The sequence below is a fragment of the Lucilia sericata genome, unplaced genomic scaffold (genome assembly GCF_015586225.1).
Source record: "Lucilia sericata isolate MDLA Ls3-8-SP2 unplaced genomic scaffold, ASM1558622v1 Contig000881F_arrow, whole genome shotgun sequence".
NCBI classification, from domain to species: domain Eukaryota; kingdom Metazoa; phylum Arthropoda; class Insecta; order Diptera; family Calliphoridae; genus Lucilia; species Lucilia sericata.
Window position 1 is genome coordinate 155,026 of NW_023994871.1, and position 13,144 is coordinate 168,169.

The 13,144-nt window shown below is 31.7% G+C and overlaps 1 long non-coding RNA gene across 2 annotated transcripts in view; it reads left to right on the forward strand.

Annotated features, from left to right (window-relative positions):
• The first annotated feature begins 832 nt into the window (after window positions 1-832).
• LOC119608808 overlaps window positions 833-13,144 on the forward strand; it is a 33,046-nt gene continuing 20,734 nt past the window's right edge. The window contains exons 1-3 of one of the 2 annotated variants that reach the window (XR_005231873.1): window positions 833-1,163; window positions 8,267-8,385; window positions 11,849-11,858. This is a non-coding gene — a long non-coding RNA (uncharacterized LOC119608808). Of the gene's footprint in view, window positions 1,164-8,266; window positions 8,386-11,848; window positions 11,859-13,144 lie in introns of those variants that run through there. The other variant, XR_005231872.1, reaches the window with a different exon arrangement.

Consider the following 13,144-nt stretch of genomic DNA (forward strand, 5'->3'; position numbering starts at 1 on the left):
TAGTCTATAGTCTCGACTACACTCTAGTCTATAGTCTGGGCTACAGTTTAGTCTATAGTCTGGACGATTGTATAGTCTATAGTCTGATTTATAGTCTAGTCTATAGTCTAGTCTATTGTTTATTCTATTGTTTAGTCTATAGTCTAGTCTGGTTTTTATATAATTTTAAACAATTTCAACTAATTCCAGAAGTTGTTCTTTACAATTTACCCACCCATACGATTTACATATGACAAAATAATTCTACACTATTTCCTGTCAAAAAAACCAACAACTCGTCAAATTTTCACTCTCTCTCGCTACTCTTATACAGAGATTCAGTCAGTGACTGACTGTAAAATGTTGTCACAAAATAAGTCCATGTGTTTTTTAAATATTTGGTATTCTATAAAAAAAAAATGAAACAAAACAAAAATTATGTAAAAATGAACTACAACAACACAATAACCTCAAGTACTAAATAATTTTCCACGTTTTTTCTTAATGTTGTTTTTTTTTTTTTTTGCTTCTATTGTGTCATGTAATAGAGAGCAAGTTACATGTTGTCATAAAAATATGCTCTCTTTCGCTCTGGAGAATTATTTAAACTAGAATGAATTAAAAGAAAAATCTCTTTACAGTTTTTCCTTAACTCTCGCTCTCCCAGCCATCATCATATTGTTGTTAGAATACAGACGGTGTGTTGTTATTTTTGTAAAACATACATGTTTGTGATGTGTTTGTTGTCTTTTTTTAGTTTTTCATGTGGGGGGCCAACTTACGAACTAGTGCAGCCAGTAGCAGAATTTAGCAGCAGCAGCAGTGTTAGCAGCAGCAGCAGCTGAAAAACCTCGTTGTTAAAATAAAATTGAGTCGTTCTACTGTCGTTGAGATTGCAACACATATTTGTCTCTGTTTCTACGTGGTGCGTTAAAAACGTTGAAAATTTTTAACAAAAATAAATTATTTTGTGAAAATATATCTTTTAAATTTTTTATCTTTCAAAGTAAAAATATTTGAGAATAATAGTTTATTGTGGTGGTAAAACATAAATAATAAAAGTAACGAGAAAGAAAAACGGGAAAATTCTTTAAAAAAAACGTTAGTTATTTTTCGGACAAATTAAATATAAAAATTTTCAAAATAAAGTGTGAGCAGTGGTGCTGTTTACAATTGTGAAATTGGTAAAGAAAAAAAATTTAGTTTTTTTTTTTAATTTTTATTGACAAAAGAAGAATATAAAAAAAAACGTGTTTTTCTCTTTAACATAAAAATTCGGGTGTTTAGAAATAACTAAAACCTGAAATGTTTTTTTAAAAAAAGAAAATTATTTTGAAACAATAATAATAAAAGTTAAAGAGAAGTTATAAAAATTTTAAATTATTATAAAAAAAAAACAAAAAATTAATGATAAATTAAGTATAATTAACAAATACACTGTAAATGATTAATGAGTTTCCCAAAGTATTAGTATTTCGTAATCATTATTTTTCATAACAATATCTAGAAGAAAAAGTGTATTTTTTTTTATTAAAATAAAAATCAAAAAATGAAAATGAAAACAAGCATTGCGTGCCAATTTGAATATGTCTCTTCATTGTATTTGTATTTGTGTGTGTGTTGGAGTGTGTGTGTGTATCATTCTCCCCCTGGAATGCGTAATAGTGCTTTAGTGTGTAATGAAGTTCCTTTGAAGGATATTCATGCTGTTTTTATAATTTTATTTAAATTTGGATACACAATTTTCCAAATCTTCTTTAGTTGTGACTTCTTTTATTATATCTGTTTTTCTTTAAGTTTTTTAAATAGTTTATTTAAATTTTGTAGCAAATTTATTTTTCTCTCCGGTTTTTGGTTTTATTTTTAAATTTATTTGTTTTTAATAAATAACGTAATTTCTATTTTAAAAATGTATTTAAAGCCATGAAAATTAGTTTTTTTCGATAAAATACTTCAATTTTTCTGTTAACAGTGACCTCATTGAAAAGTCATCAAGGCTAGTACAGAACTTGGTTTTGCACCTTTTTGTCGAGATGCGAGTATATTAAACATAATTATAAATTTAAAATCCCTATTTGTCGGGTTCAGTTGTATGGGGTCTAGGTGAAATAATGGACCGATGTTAACCATTTTCAGTGGGCTTCGTCTCCGGTACCATAGAAGATCATCTGCCAAATTTCATTGAATTATCTTCAAAATTGCGACCTGTAGTTTGATTAAAAGGTTTACAAGCCCTATTCGGGGGTTCAGTTGTATGGGGGCTAGGTGAGAAAATGGATCGATATTAACCATTTTCAGTAGGCTTCGTCTCCGGTACCATAGAAGATCATCTGCGAAATTTCATTGAATTATCTTCAAAATTGCGACCTGTAGTTTGATTACAAGGTTTACAAGCCCTATTCGGGGGTTCAGTTGTATGGGGGCTAGGTGAAATAATGGACCAATATTAATCATTTTCAATAGGCTTCGTCCCTGGAACAATAAAAGATCATGTACCAAATTTCATTGAATTATCTTCAAAATTGCGACCTGTAGTTTGATTACAAGGTTTACAAGCCCTATTCGGGGGTTCAGTTGTATGGGGGCTAGGTGAAATAATGGACCGATATTAATCATTTTCAATAGGCTTCGTCCCTGGAACAATAGAAGATCATGTGCCAAATTTCATTGGATTATCTTCAAAATTGCGACCTGTAGTTTGATTACAAGGTTTACTTGGACGGACGGACAGACGGACAGACGGACGGACGGACATAGCTAAATCGACTCAGAAAATGATTCTAAGCCGATTGGTATACTTTAAGGTGGGTATAGGACCAATATTATTGTGCGTTACAAACATCAGCACAAATCCAATATACCCTCCCCACTAAAGTGGTGTATGGTATAAAAACGCAAAGCGTATTTGATTGGTATTTTCAAAGTTGTTTAGCAATAGAAATGAACTAAGATGAGATTCGAAAGTTAAACATTTAGGAACATGGGAATGATTCTTAGTACAATATTTCTTTTAAATCAATTGTCTACGATTTCGTTGTTATATTCTCGCTCTTTCTTACAATAGCAATCAACTACATTTACTTTATGAAACTACAAATCGTTTTCCTATATTTTGTACTAGCTATACCCAGTATGCTTTGCTACCCTAAAAGGAATATGTATAAATAAATACCTGATTTATTATATGTTACATATGAAAGATGTCAAGCAAATTATTGCAAGTTCGCCAGTTTCTATCTAACGCCAATTTATATCTATCTATAAAAAATTTGAATAATATAAGAGTTTCAAAGATGCATGAAATTTTGTATTTAATTAATATATGTTGTGCCAAGCCACCCATTGGAAGTCCGCCCGTTATTCTCTAAATGTTCACATGAATTTCAAAGTTCTCCATGTAAAATTTGAAGCTTCTAGCTCTAATAGTTTCTCATATATACGAATTTTTCTATTTGATTCATGTGGGGGCTTCAAGACCCCCCAGATGAAAGTCCGCTTTTTTTCCTCCAGAATGTTCAGATGAATATTTAAGTTCTTCGTGCGAAATTTGAAGAATTTAGTTTCATTAGTTTTCCAGATAAACGAATTTTTGTCTTTAATTAATATGGGAGGTGTCGCTCCTCTCATGGGTAGTCCGCCAATTTATTACCCAAAATGTTTAGATGGATGTTAAAGTTTTTCGTGTAAAATTTGAAGATTCTAACTGTAATAGTTTCCAAGATAAACGTATTTTTGTATTTAATTTATATGGGAGGTGCCACGCCCCCTAATGATAGTCCGCCTACTTTTTGTCCTAAATAATTATATTGACACTAAAGTTGCTCCGACAAAATTTGAGGACTCTAACTGTTATATTATCTAAAATATACGGATTTAATATTTTCTTAATATAGGCGTGGATCCTCGCCCACTTGGAATTTCAAAATAAAAAGTAGCCTATTACCTATTCCAGACATACAGGAATACGCTGTGAAAATTTGAATAAAATCGGTTCAGCCGTTTAGAAGTCTATAACGTTCAAACATACAAACATATAAACATACAAACAAACACACATTCATTTATATATATATATATAGATAATATTGATCTTAATCGCCTTATCTTAAACCCTTAAACGTGTTCAATTTAGATAAATTCCAGTTTTATGTTGGACAATTGATATGGATGAGTTAGCTGGTAGTAGTATGCAGCCTTGCATTTGGATTTATTTCAAGTTATCTTCTCGATATTGCTTAATTGATTTGCTAATTACTGTAAATATTCCTCGAAGGATAAGGGTTTTTTTATTCCTATAGTCCCAAAGATTACTTTCCGATACTTTTAACAAATTTGATGAAATTTGTCAGTAACACATCCATGAGACAATACAGGTCATAAAAAAAAAGACTTATGATTCTAAATTATAATCAAACAGACGCAATGATTGCAATTTAGTATAAATTTCGAAACATGTTAGTCGGCGACTTCCTGAGATTTAGTTCACAGATGTTTCTTTCGTCCGATCATGAACACAGAAACAAAAGATGAAAATGGCATGTCATATCTAATAGAATATCAAGTTAGGTACCTTGAATCTAAATTCGTGGCATGACATGTGGAAAGTTGGCTTTCCACGTCCCTCGACAAGGGGTTAGCATCGAATCATAATAGCAGAGTTTGCCTATCACTGTCCTTAAATGATTCACGCCAGAAAATTGAATAGTTCACGACTTCTGCAGTAGTTCCTTCAATTTATTAGTTTCTGGAAATATTCAGCAGAAGTCGATAAAAAAGCAAGCAAATTCTCCAATTAGTGTTGTATACGTAAAGAGGTGGACCAGTAGGCATTAAGTCTCCATCTCGATCTCATTGTACCAGAACTACTCTTGTTTTGCGCTGCAGGTTTTCTACTGTTTCTGCTATTGGAGGAGGTTGATGTCGTTCTTACGAAGAAAAACCGGAAAATATCCAAAAATGTATTGTTAAACTTGGGATGATTTCTCCGGTGACTGTCCATTTTCATATAGATGTTGTTCCGAGGTTAATTGTATGCATCACTCAGCGAAACAGGCTACACTAGTAGAAAAATTAACCATTGACCGGCTTATCGTTTATACATAGCTAACGAGTTTTATTTCTAATGCTTATGGCAACCTACCTGAACTAGAGGAGTCATAACTTGGGGCCTAATTGGGGGCCTCGCAGATCTAGAGCAAATGTAGATCAAGCATTTGGTGTTCTACAAAGAATATGGAAATCATCTCAAATCCATTTAAGCTTTTTCTTATACCACTCTTCGTTGCTGTGCTGCTGTATGGATGCGAATCTTGGAACTCCACGGCAAGTATGTATGTGGTGTATGTATGTATATAGTCAATAGTAAATGGAGTTGGATTGGCCATGTTCTCAGACGTAACGATGACAACGTAGCCAAGATGGTAATAGAATGGAATCCTCGGGGTAGTTGAGAGGGCAGACCCGCAAACACCTGGAATAGACAAATCGAAAAGGGAGCAAATTCAACTGGTAAGTCCTGGGCCAAAGTGAAGCTGATAGCACAGGATATATCACAATGGAAATGTTTTGTTATGGCCCTTGGTTCCACCTTGGAACCATAGGAATCAATATATATAACAAGTTTTATTTGTCTATACTCCAAGTGCTGACTGTTTGCGCGTTGAGGACCTTATTCCTACTTTGCCATTTATGCGTGATTGTAGTAGCATAACAACAACTTTGCAATTCCGATGACGTATGTATGTATGTTTAAATAATGAACCAAAGTGTTCTAACTGAACATCACTTGAATTAAATATTGCAACAACAATTTTGTGCCTTATAGCCAAATGAAGAAATTTTAAATTACTTTCAAATCACTCGACCTATAAACTAATTTAAACTAAAATTTAATAAATTTTTTGTTATTTAAACAATATTTATTTTAATTTTGCCCTTTTAAATACTTCAAAATAATTTAAATATATGTTCAAAACGAATAACTGCGATCATAATAAAAATTATATTTTATTAACATTTTTAATTGGCAATTCCATGTGTTACAATATAATAGCCAACAAAACAAACGGCAGCAGTAACATGTGCGTGATTTTTAATAATTTATTAGAAAACAAAATCCTTTGCAGCGACATGATTGTTGTTTCTATATTCAAAGAAACAAAATCTAAAACACACACATACACAATATTTTATGTCCTGTTTATGGAGAGTTTTTATAACAATTTTTATAATTTTCAGTAGAAAAAAAAAACATTTAAGAATAGAAATTAAGTTTTTACTGCAGAGATTTATGTTAAACTTATTTATGGCAATGGAAAAAAAAAACAAAGGATTAAATAAGGGTTATGTTTTAAAAACTGGTTGCTGAAATAAAATTTTTATAATTTGAGTTTTAGAAAGAAAATTGTTTAAAGAAATCTATTTAATAATATTTTATATATTTGTTTAGGGTTTTTTTAAGGTTTTTGTTTAAAATAAAACTTGTATGCTTAGCATATTTCTTGTGAAACAAATGTTTTAATTCTGTATATAGCCCCCTTCATCTTCTGAGAAGGGCATATATAAGTTGTCATTCCGTTTGTAATTTTCACAATATAATTTTTCGATCCTATAAAGTATATACCTATATTCTGTATCCTTATAGATAGCAGAGTCTGTTTAGCCATGTCCGTCTGTCTTTCGATTGAAATCAATTTTCTGAGGACTCTAGATATCTGCGGCATCCAAATCTTCAATAATTCTTTCAGCTATGCTTTTGAGAAGTTTACTATATAAAATCAGCAAAATCCGTTCATATAAAACGGAGTTGTGAGCAAAAATCTGAAACAACCTCCGAGAATTTCATCAAAAAATGAAAATTTTTTACATGATTTGACAAAAAAGCAACAACAACGTTGCTAATTGGAAATAAATGTATGTTTGGACGTGTGTTGTTAGATAGTGAAGTCGATTAAGCTATGTCTGTCTGTATGTCTGTCTGTCTGACTGTCCGTCTGTCCATCTATCTGTCTGTCTTCCGTCTGTTGAAATCAATTTTTATAAAAAAAGACAATTTCTTGCATGCTTTGACAAAAAAGCAACAACAACATTGCTTATTGTAAAAAAACGTATGTTTGGACATGTGTTGGTAGATGGCGGAATCGATTAAGCCATGCCCGTCTGTCTGTCTGTCTGTCCGTCTGCTTGTCTGTCCGTCGGTCTGTTGAAATCAATTTTCTGAAAACCCCAAATATCTTCGGGATCCAAATCTTCTATAATTCTATCAGACATGCTTTCAAGAAGTTTACTACTTAAAATCAGCAAAATCCATCCATAAATAACGGAGTTGTGAGCAAAAATTCGAGATAACCTCTGAAAATTTTGATAAAAAAAGACAATTTTTTGCATGCTTTACCAAAAAAGCAACAACAACATTTTGCTTATTGAAAAAAAAAAACGTACTTTTGCATGTGTGTTGGATTCATTGCTTTGCGTATTTTGTATGGCGTTGTAGTTTTTTTGTTTTCTAAAGTCGGGAAAAACGAAATAAATTGAAAATTTTATAAAATAAATTTTCGTTTAAACACACTATAGTGAAGGGTATATAAGATTCGGCAAAGACGAATATAGACTTCTTGTTTAAATTCATTTTAGCCTTTCTCTTTCTCGTCAAATAAACTTAAATTTGCGTGTTTATATACATTTTTCCTTTTTTTTATTATTAATGTCATTAAAATTATTGTTAATGCGTGTGTGTGATTTGTCCTTTTTTGTAGACCCTCTCCCTCTCCTTGTTCATAAATTTTCTGTTTTTCTTTTTATTTTTAATAAGTTTTTTATCTTTATCACTTAAATTCACACTCGTCAGCCATCAGAATCTCACCACCAACCACCAGGGAGGGAACATTTCATTATCATTTCTCGTCATCATTTATTAAGTGTTAAACAAATTTTGATTTGAAAATTTGAATTTTTATTGTATTATATTGTTAACAAATTGTTTATTTATTTTGTTATTATTATGTTTACTCTTTTTTTTTTTGTTGTTATTGTTGTTGTTGAGTGGAAAAAAGGTGCTAAATGTATTTAATAGATTTTTTTCTTTCCATTCCATTTGAACTATATTTTAAAATCTATTGCAACACTCTTAAACACACACACATACAGACAGACACCTATTTAATACTACTGGTAAAGTGTTAAATATATTTAAAAAAAAAAAAAACACATTTTGTTTAAATTATCATAAAAAATTTTGTTTGTTCGTAATTTAAAATGTTGCCGTTTCTGCTCTCCCATCTATTTCCAGTTTAATTATAAAATTAAAAAAAAAGCAGCAGCAACAGCAGCAAGCAACACGACAACACCAGCTGTAGTTTATTGACAACAATTTTCAAAACGTTTTATAAAGTTTATAAATAAAAAAAGGTATGTATGTAGATTTAAATTATTTTATGTCACTTTCTTAACATTTTAGTTGTTTTCTTTTTTTTCTTCCTTCATTTTCTTAATATTAAGTACTTTATTTCTACATAATATTTATTATAAGTATGTTTTTGTTTGTAGCAAATATTACATTGTTATTACGAGTATTTTTCGTAATAATCTTTTATAAAAGAAATCCAATTATAATTTATGAAATGTTTCTTGACACAGACAGTTTAAGTGACACTTCTTTTTTTCGTGTTTTTTTCGGGGATTTCAAGTGAATTTTAATGCTTTAAAGGAAATAAACTAAGCATACAGAAGAACAATTTTGAAGAAACAGAAGGTATTCATTCCATTGTATGTTTAGCTAAATAAAACTTAATGCGTTCTATATAAAAATTGTTAATTAATCCAATTTTTCGGAAACTTTAGAGATCTTATTGGGCGCTTACGTTACCTTTTTGGTAGAGGTGGTCGAACTCTAGTTCAGTTCTAGTTCTGTTCTAGTTCTGTTCTGTTCTAGTTCTGTTCTAGTTCTGTTCTAGTTCTGTTCTAGTTCTGTTCTAGTTCTGTTCTAGTTCTGTTCTAGTTCTGTTCTAGTTCTGTTCTAGTTCTGTTCTAGTTCTGTTCTAGTTCTGTTCTAGTTCTGTTCTAGTTCTGTTCTAGTTCTGTTCTAGTTCTGTTCTAGTTCTGTTCTAGTTCTGTTCTAGTTCTGTTCTAGTTCTGTTCTAGTTCTGTTCTAGTTCTGTTCTAGTTCTGTTCTAGTTCTGTTCTAGTTCTGTTCTAGTTCTGTTCTAGTTCTGTTCTAGTTCTGTTCTAGTTCTGTTCTAGTTCTGTTCTAGTTCTGTTTCTAGTTCTGTTCTAGTCTGTTCTAGTTCTGTTCTAGTTCTGTTCTAGTTCTGTTCTAGTTCTGTTCTAGTTCTGTTCTAGTTCTGTTCTAGTTCTGTTCTAGTTCTGTTCTAGTTCTGTTCTAGTTTCTGTTCTAGTTCTGTTCTAGTTCTGTTCTAGGTTCTGTTCTAGTTCTGTTCTAGTTGTTCTAGTTGTTCTAGTTCTGTTCTTGTTTCTGTTCTAGTTCTGTTCTAGTCTTCTGTTCTGTTCTAGTCTGTTCTAGTTCTGTCTAGTTCTGTTCTAGTTCTGTTCTATCTGTTCTAGTTCTGTTCTAGTTCTGTTCTAGTTCTGTTCTAGTTCTGTTCTAGTTCTGTTCTAGTTCTGTTCTAGTTCTGTTCTAGTTCTGTTCTAGTTCTGTTCTAGTTCTGTTCTAGTTCTGTTCTAGTTCTGTTCTAGTTCTGTTCTAGTTCTGTTCTAGTTCTGTTCTAGTTCTGTTCTAGTTCTGTTCTAGTTCTGTTCTAGTTCTGTTCTAGTTCTGTTCTAGTTCTGTTCTAGTTCTGTTCTAGTTCTGTTCTAGTTCTGTTCTAGTTCTGTTCTAGTTCTGTTCTAGTTCTGTTCTAGTTCTGTTCTAGTTCTGTTCTAGTTCTGTTCTAGTTCTGTTCTAGTTCTGTTCTAGTTCTGTTCTAGTTCTGTTCTAGTTCTGTTCTAGTTCTGTTCTAGTTCTGTTCTAGTTCTGTTCTAGTTCTGTTCTAGTTCTGTTCTAGTTCTGTTCTAGTTCTGTTCTAGTTCTGTTCTAGTTCTGTTCTAGTTCTGTTCTAGTTCTGTTCTAGTTCTGTTCTAGTTCTGTTCTAGTTCTGTTCTAGTTCTGTTCTAGTTCTGTTCTAGTTCTGTTCTAGTTCGGTTCTAGTTCTGTTCTAGTTCTGTTCTAGTTCGGTTCTAGTTCGGTTCTAGTTCGGTTCTAGTTCGGTTCTAGTTCGGTTCTAGTTCGGTTCTAGTTCAGGTTCTAGTTCAGTTCTAGTTCAGTTCTAGTTCAGTTCTAGTTCAGTTCTAGTTCAGTTCTAGTTCAGTTCTAGTTCAGTTCTAGTTCAGTTCTAGTTCAGTTCTAGTTCAGTTCTAGTTCAGTTCTAGTTCAGTTCTAGTTCAGTTCTAGTTCAGTTCTAGTTCAGTTCTAGTTCAGTTCTAGTTCCGTTCTAGTTCAGTTCTAGTTCAGTTCTAGTTCAGTTCTAGTTCAGTTCTAGTTCAGTTCTAGTTCAGTTCTAGTTCAGTTCTTCAGTTCTAGTTCAGTTCTAGTTCAGTTCTAGTTCAGTTCTAGTTCAGTTCTAGTTCAGTTCTAGTTCAGTTCTAGTTCAGTTCTAGTTCAGTTCTAGTTCAGTTCTAGTTCAGTTCTAGTTCAGTTCTAGTTCAGTTCTAGTTCAGTTCTAGTTCAGTTCTAGTTCAGTTCTAGTTCAGTTCTAGTTCAGTTCTAGTTCAGTTCTAGTTCAGTTTTAGTTCAGTTCTAGTTCAGTTCTAGTTCAGTTCTAGTTCAGTTCTAGTTCAGTTCTAGTTCAGTTCTAGTTCAGTTCTAGTTCAGTTCTAGTTCAGTTCTAGTTCAGTTCTAGTTCAGTTCTAGTTCAGTTCTAGTTCACTTCTAGTTCAGTTCTAGTTCAGTTCTAGTTCAGTTCTAGTTCAGTTCTAGTTTAGTTCTAGTTCAGTTCTAGTTCAGTTCTAGTTCTCTTTTAGTTCACTTTTAGTTCACTTCTAGTTCAGTTCTATTTCAGTTCTAGTTCAGTTTGAATTTTTACTAAAAATCTAATTTTTACCAAAAAAATAAATTTTTTACCAAAACTCGATTTTTAACCAAAAAATCGCATTTTTAAAATAAAATAAAATTTTGACTAAACAAAAATCGAATTTATAGAAAATAATTACATTTTTTACTTCAAAATCGAATTTGGAGTGAATGTTTCTGAAACAGAATGAACTCTCTCTTCATTTTCTGCAGGATTTCGAAAGATTTTGCCAGGCAAATTTAAAGACATTTAATAAACTTAAAAATTCTTTCAAACAAATCCTTGAAAAAGCTGCAAATAACGTAGTGCATGTTCTGCAATGTGTATCTCTCCTTGAAAACATTTTTTTGTTAATATTTAGATAACATTCCATATTCAGGATTTCAATTAAAACAACACTTAATCTACTGAAGGCATCCTTGTTTCATCTTTGCCTCTGCTCTTCTCTTCTTATCAATCTCTCAAAGGCATATGAATTCCCAACATTTTATTTGTATGTGTTCATGTTATTTTCATACACCAACACCAATTTCTTCTACAATATTTTTTTTTTTTGGATTTTTTGATATTTTTGGTGCAAATGTTTTTCGCTTTTTTTTTTCATTTCTTTTTCAAATAATCGTACTTTGAGTTGTACAATTTTTTTTATGATTGCCACCACAAAGCCAGAAAGAAGAAAAAATGTGTGTTTTAAAAAACTTTCTGCTTCAGCTGATGCTCATGGGAGCAACAGCAGCAGTAGCTTTAGTTAGATGACTATGAATATGTGTTGCATGTTGCTTACAGTACTCCTCTTCTTTTTCAACTTATTCTCCTTTTGGTGTGGTGACAACACTGCAAAAATAGCAATCATTTGGGTGCTTTAGAATATTTTAAAAATAAAACTTAAAAAATTACGAAAATGACACAACAACTACAACTAAAAAACAAAAAAAGATTTCTACACCATCAAATGTTATATGTTTTATTTGGTTCTTGTACTGTGTAGAATCGTCTTTTTCCGTTCATTTTCTGGTGAAACAGGAAAAAATTAAAAAAAACTAAACGAAAAAAAAAAAAATAATAACAAAAACAAAAACATTTTACTCTAACAATTCGAATTTTTCTCTGTGACAAATCAAAAGTGCATCCTCACACATATATACTATACACAGCCACACATTTACATTGAATCACTCACACAGATACCAGAGTAGAATTTCATTGAAACTTTTGTATTGTGCATGGTTCACATTTTATACACTTAAATTAAGTTTTTCTTGCATTTCGGTTTTTTTTTTTCGTTTTCTGTCAAGGATTGCCAACACTTCGCTGACGTGCTGTCGGTTTGAATTTTCTTTAGAGGAACAATTGCGAGAGTTGTATTGTTTACAAGACTGTTCCTTCGAAAATCACAGCCTCTTTGTTTTCGGTATATTCGCCCAGTTTTATCTACTTCAGTTCTAGTTCAGTTCTAATTCAGTTCTAGTTCAGTTCTAGTTCAGTTCTAGTTCAGTTCTAGTTCAGTTCTAGTTCAGTTCCAGTTCAGTTCTAGTTCAGTTCTAGTTCAGTTCTAGTTCAGTTCTAGTTCAGTTCTAGTTCAGTTCTAGTTCAGTTCTAGTTCAGTTCTAGCTCAGTTCTAGTTCAGTTCTAGTTCAGTTCTAGTTCAGTTCTAGTTCAGTTCTAGTTCAGTTCTAGTTCAGTTCTAGTTCAGTTCTAGTTCAGTTCTAGTTCAGTTCTAGTTCAGTTCTAGTTCAGTTCTAGTTCAGTTCTAGTTCAGTTCTAGTTCAGTTCTAGTTCAGTTCTAGTTCAGTTCTAGTTCAGTTCTAGTTCAGTTCTAGTTCAGTTCTAGTTCAGTTCTAGTTCAGTTCTAGTTCAGTTCTAGTTCAGTTCTAGTTCAGTTCTAGTTGAATTCTAGTTGAATTCTAGTTGAATTCTAGTTCAGTTATAGTTCAATTCTAGTTCAGTTCTAGTTCAGTTCTAGTTCAGTTCTAGTTCAGTTCTAGTTCAGTTCTAGTTCAGTTCTAGTCAGTTCTAGTTAAGTTCTAGTTCAGTTCTAGTTCAGTTCTAGTTCAGTTCTAGTTCAATTCTAGTTCAGTTCTAGTCCAACTATATTAAAAAAAAAAACCTAAAATGTTACAGCAAAAGGAAAATAGTTCAAATATTTTTGTGCTACGAAAGAA